Source organism: Triticum dicoccoides, chromosome 3B, assembly GCF_002162155.2.
Source record: "Triticum dicoccoides isolate Atlit2015 ecotype Zavitan chromosome 3B, WEW_v2.0, whole genome shotgun sequence".
NCBI lineage: Eukaryota > Viridiplantae > Streptophyta > Magnoliopsida > Poales > Poaceae > Triticum > Triticum dicoccoides.
Genome location: NC_041385.1, coordinates 406,105,472 through 406,111,471, shown reverse-complemented (window position 1 = coordinate 406,111,471; position 6,000 = coordinate 406,105,472).

Genomic DNA, 6,000 nt, shown 5'->3' with positions numbered 1-6,000 from the left:
CGGCTCCAACGAGCCCGCTGCCACCCCCCTACAGCTCCGCCGTGAGCACCGTCCCCTCTCTCTCTCTCCGTACTCTCCCGTGGTAACCGTAGATCTCCGCCGACGTGTTCGTGCTCCGGCTCCGCCTGATGGCCCAGTTCTCCCCGGCCGCCCCCACTCGTCCTGCGCGTGCCCCGCACCGCGCCTGGCCACGACCGTTCCGCCGGACGTGTCTACCTCCCGTCGCCCCCACTGCTGCTGCAACCCACGCCCCGCAGCGCCTGCTCCAGCCGGCCGAGGCCGCCGGCCGCGCCGCACCGCACCGGCGCCCCCGCACCCAGAACGGCTGTGGTCGTCGCCTGGGTCTGCCCCGACGGGCACCCCTCGCCCGCGCCCGTTAAGCCCGCTCCAGTGGCTTTTGTGCCACTGGCAGCTGGGGCCCTCTCCCTTGTTTTGTTTAAAAAAAAAGAGAAAGAAAAATAATTTAATAAAAAACAATTAACTTAATTAACTTGGTTTAATTAGGTCTAATTAGGATTAATTAGTTTAATCACCTTGTTTAGTTAAATAATCTATTAGTAGATTAGCTAAGGTGACTATAACAGATGGGCCCCACTACTCCTTTTGACTAGTCAACCCAGTCAAGGTTGACTGTTGACCCTGATGATGTCATGCTGATGCAATAACCCCATTTTAGATTTAATAATAATTCCATGAAATCAATTAAAACTTTGAAAATTAATATAAAATAAACCGTAACTCGGATTAAAAAGTTTTTATACATGAAAGTTGGTCAGAACGATGAGACGAATCCGAATACGCCCTTCGTTCGTCTGCCACACATCCCTAGCATAGCGAACATGCTACCTTTACCCTCCGGTTCATTTGTCTGACAGACGTCCGGGAAAACTTTCCCGGATGTTTTCCCCTTCGCCAGTATCTCCTAGCACTGCGTTAGAACACCTCTACCACCGCTTATTGTCTTGTTATGCATATGTTTGTGTGCATTTACTGTTTCTTCCCCCTCTTATCTCCAGTAGACCCCGAGACCGATGCTTATGTCCCTGTGATCGACTACGTCGACAACGAACCTCTTTCTTGTCTGAGCAACCAGGCAAGCCCCCCCTTTGATCATCCCGATATCTCCCATTCTATACTCTCATGCTTGCATTAGATTTTGCTATTGTTATTGATTGCTCCTATTTTGATGCATAGCCTGCTTTTGTGCCTGCTATTGTTACCTACCTGCTTATCCTAAACTGCTTAGTATAGGTTGGTTAGTGATCCATTAATGACTCCCACCTTGTCGGTGTTGCCCCTGCTTCATCTTCGACGACTCGATCAACGTGATCGATGACTAGAGCCTGACACGTCACATCACATCATGCCCCTTTTGTTGCCCGACTCTGCAGAGCTACTATCGAGTGTCGAGGGTGATCCCTCATAACGCACTCCTGATGATAATTTTGTAGTGTAGCTATTCGTTGTGGTCATCGAGGGTGATTTCCTCTTTCACCATTCCCGATATGGCTCTGTCGTTCAAAACCCCTAGTGTGAACCTCGAGGGTGGTCCCTCTTACGTTCACCTTGATGATTACATTGAGTGGAATCCACCGGGGGTGATTCCTCGGGTTTTCCCCTTGATGTTTGGACACACGGTTACCTTGACTTACTTGAGACCATTGTTGAAGTCGGGTCGGCCCTGAGGGGTACCCGCGAGTTGATGTGAAAGTCAGGCGGGCCCGTAGAGCACCCGCGAGTTTTCCACGTGGCACGGTCGGGCAATCTAGGCCCTTGCTGTAAATCCACGAGACAGGGCGACGGGGTCACATTATCGTGAGTCTTTGCTCGTCTCCGCGAGCCCCCAATGAACTAACAGGTTTGGGTATTTGTTCTGAGTTGGCCTCTGGCCTTTACGCACTAACCACCACGCGAGAATAGATATGGGCCTCGACGTCGTGGTATCAGCCGAAGCTTTGTTCGTCCAGTTCAGCAGTGCGGCACGGCTGGGCCGGCACCATCCTGTAGTGGTGGAGCCTGGTCCACCCTGCTCGCAACGACTCATAGTGCAACAGGCGATGGGACCAGACCCCGGAGTGCTTAGGAGGTAGACCGGCGGGGACCTCTCTGCCGAGCCTAGGTAGGGCTGCGACGTGTTGATCTTCCGAGGCCGGGCATTGACCCCAAAAAGGTGTGTGCGACTAGAATGATTGAGCGTGTTGGGTAACGTGGTGCACCCCTGCAGGGAAGACATATATTCGAATACCGTGTCCATGGTAATGGATGTTCAGACTTGTATCCGGATCTTATATAACTAGAACTGGATACTTGAGATATGTGATGGATATGTGGCTACGGGATTGCTTTCTCGTAGGGAGTCGAGGAAGGATCTCTGGGCATTGATACTACAACATGTTTGTTAAATATAAACTGCTATTCTTTACTCTTCTACATGCTGCAAGATGCTTGGAGCTGCTTGAAGATGCTAGTCTTTGATAGGCTAGGCCTTCCCCCTCTATTCTGGCATTCTGCAGTTCAGTCCACAAATACAACCCTTCCATTTGATACCAATGCATACTTAGTATAGATCTGATGCTTCGAGTACTTTGGATGAGTACTCACGGTTGCTTTGCTACCCCTTTCCCCCCTTCTTTCTTCTTTTTGGTTGATGCAACTAGATGGTGGATCCCTGGAGCCAGATGCCACCACCGATGGATGCTACTACGTGGAGACCGCCGACGACCAGGAGTAGTTAGGAGGTCCTAGGCAGGAGGCCTTGCCTCTTCGATCGCGTTGCTTTTGTGTTAGCATTTTTAAGGCATCCTTGTTTAACTTATGTCTGTACTCAGATATTGTTGCTTCCGCTGACTCTTGTGTATCGAGCTTGTATTCGAGCCTTCGAGGGCCCTGGCTTGTAATATAAAGCTTGTATTATTTTGATTTGTGTCTAGAGTTGTGTTGTGATATCTTCCCGTGAGTCCCTGATCTTGATCGTACACATTTGCGTGTATGATTAGTGTACGATTGAATCGGGGGCGTCACAATTGTTAAACTCATTCATGATGCTACTGAAAATTATTATGAGGGGGGAATATATGCTTGTAGGAGTTGCAATAATATCAAGTTTCCTCTCTATGTGCTTAAAGTTTCGAAGTTATACTTGTTTTGCCTTCCTATGCCAGTTGATTCTTATTCCCTTAAATTTTGTGCTCAAAAAATCCCTAGGCATAGGAAGTGGGTTAGGTTTAAATTTTCTAGACATATTCTTCATGATGCTCTCTTTATGTTTCAGTTCTTATCTTTTATGTGAGCATCATTGAAATCATCATGCGTAGCTAAAAGGCATTAAAAAAGCGCTTGTTGGGAGACAACCCAATATTTACCTTTAATGTTTTTGTGTGTCCACATGATTAAGCTACTATAGTAATCATGTTTTATAGCTTTTGTTTCAATAAAGTGCCAATTAAGACCTTTGGGAAGACTTGGGTGAAAGTTAATGTGATCTTACTGTAAAAAGCAGAAACTTTGCGCTCACGAGATTAGCTGTCATATTTTACAGAAGAGTGATTTTGAGTTGATTCTTTTTGCAGAAGATTAATAGACAAATTCCTCACGTCCAACAATTTATTTCAGAATTTTGGAGTAGCAGAAGTATGGTTGTTGTTCAGATCATTACAGACTATTCTGTTTCTGGCAGATTCTGTTTTTAATGCATAGTTTGCTTGTTTTCTAGTTTTTATGGCTTATATTGTTCAATATAAATTGTAGAAATGATATGGTACAGTAGGCATTGTGTGAGAACAATTATGGATCTTCTATTTGACAGTACCAAAGTGAAAAGACTAACCCATCTCACGATATGGTACAGTAGGCCTTGTGTGGTACAGTAGGCATTGTGTGAGAACAATTACTCTTTATCATACTAACCCATCTCACGAAGTTCCGTTAAGTTTTGTGTGATTGAACTTTTCAAGTTTTGAGTGAGATATCAATATGAGGAGAATAAGGAGTGGAAAGACTCTAAGCTTGGGGATGCCCAAGGCACCCCAAGGTAATATTCAAGGAAGACTCAAGCGCCTAAGTTTGGGGATGCCCCGGAAGGCATCCCCTCTTTCGTCTTTAAAACCATCAGTATACCTTATCCAGAGCTATATTTTTATTCGCCACATGATATGTGTTTTTCTTGGAGCGTATTTTCATTTTACTTGCTGTTTGAATAAAATCATTGGATCTGAAATCTTCAATGAAAAAGAATCCTCCCATGGCTAGTTAATTATTTGACTACTCAGTGTTCTTCACTTATATCTTTTTGGAGTAGTTTGCCATTTACTCACTTGCTTCACGTATATCCTATGAGTAAATGGTTGAATGAATTGAATATCATAAATCTAAATTTATATATGTTTCATATGCTTATAACATGGGGAGTAATGACTTCACACATAATAAGTATAGGTAGTAAACTTATTGAAAGTCAGCAAACGCAGCATTGGTCACTTCAACAATTCATGAAAGAATATTAAAGGAAGAGAGATTTCACATATAAATATACTATCTTGGACATCTTTTGTAATTGTGAGCACTCATTAAAATATGACATGCTAAAAGGTTGATGTTGGACAAGCAAGACAACTTAATGGGTTATGTTTTTTCCTATATCCTAAACGTTATATTTTCTTGGATCATCCAACATATTGAGCTTGCCTTTCCCTCTCATGCTAGCCAAATTCTTTGCATCAAGTAGAGGTACTACTTGTACTTCCAAACATCCCTTAAACCAGTTTTGCCATGAGAGTCCACCATACCTACATATGGATTAAGTAAGATCCTTCAAGTAAGTTGTCATCATGCATGCAATAAAAATTGCTTATTAAATATGTATGATCTATTAGTGTGAAGAAAATAAGCTTTATACAAACTTGTGATAGGGAAGAAATAAAAGCGACAGACTGCATAATAAAGGTGTTTATCACAACACTACAAAAAAAAGACACATCCATGACATTTTGGGCCGATAGAATTTTTTTCCTGTCATACATATGACACTTCTATGACGATAATTGTGACAAAACCCGGTATCATCATAGATGTGGTGGGCTCCTACTTCTATAACAAAAAATCATGACAGAAAATGGGCTTTTCGTCCTGGGCGGGCCGGAGACGCAGCTGCATGACATTCTTTGGGCCGTCCATGACGGAAAAAAACCGTGGTAGAAGCAAAGGGGAGGAAAATTTCGGGGAGTTCCCGGTTATGGTGGGAGGTCAGGGGCCGAGCGATGCGCGTTTCTCTCATACAGGTACGCGCGTGTGTGCGAGGCGTTGGCTATAACTGAACGTGAGCAAGGTGTTGGGCTCTAATTGAACCCGAGCGATTGCACTGCAGGCTACGCGTTACTGAACCTGAGCGATCGATCGATGGCTGTTAACTGAACCCGATCGAGCGATTCCTTCGCTACTGCTGCTAACTGAAGCCGATCGATTGGATGAACAGTGAGCGTTGCAGGGGGGTTGGATGAACAGTGAGTGGTGGCGTTGCCTCTAGATAAATAGGACCCTGTGGTGTGGAGGGCTATATGAGCAGTAGATGGTGGAGGGGTGCCCGTGGAGGGGTGGTTGAACAGGACCCCATGGTGTGGAGGGCTGAATGAACAATAGATGGTGGAGGGGTGGTTGGACAGTAGCGGTGGAGTAGTGCGCGGTGGAGGCTGGATGAACAGGAGCCCGTGGAGGCTAGAGGAGGTCGACGGTAGCTCGTGGAGGCTGGAGGAGGTCGACGGTGGAGATGAACAATATCCCGTGGAGTCCCGTTTTGCGGTACGCCACACCCCTCCCGATGAACAGGACACCCGTTTCAACCGTAGCGCTCCAACACAAGTCCGTTTCATTCATTTTGCGGTACGCCACACCCCTCCTGATCAACATGACCCCCATTTCGACCATAGCGCTCCAACACAAGTCCGTTTCGTCCGTTTTGCGGTACGCCACACCCCTCCCAATCAACAAGACCCCCGTTTCGACCGT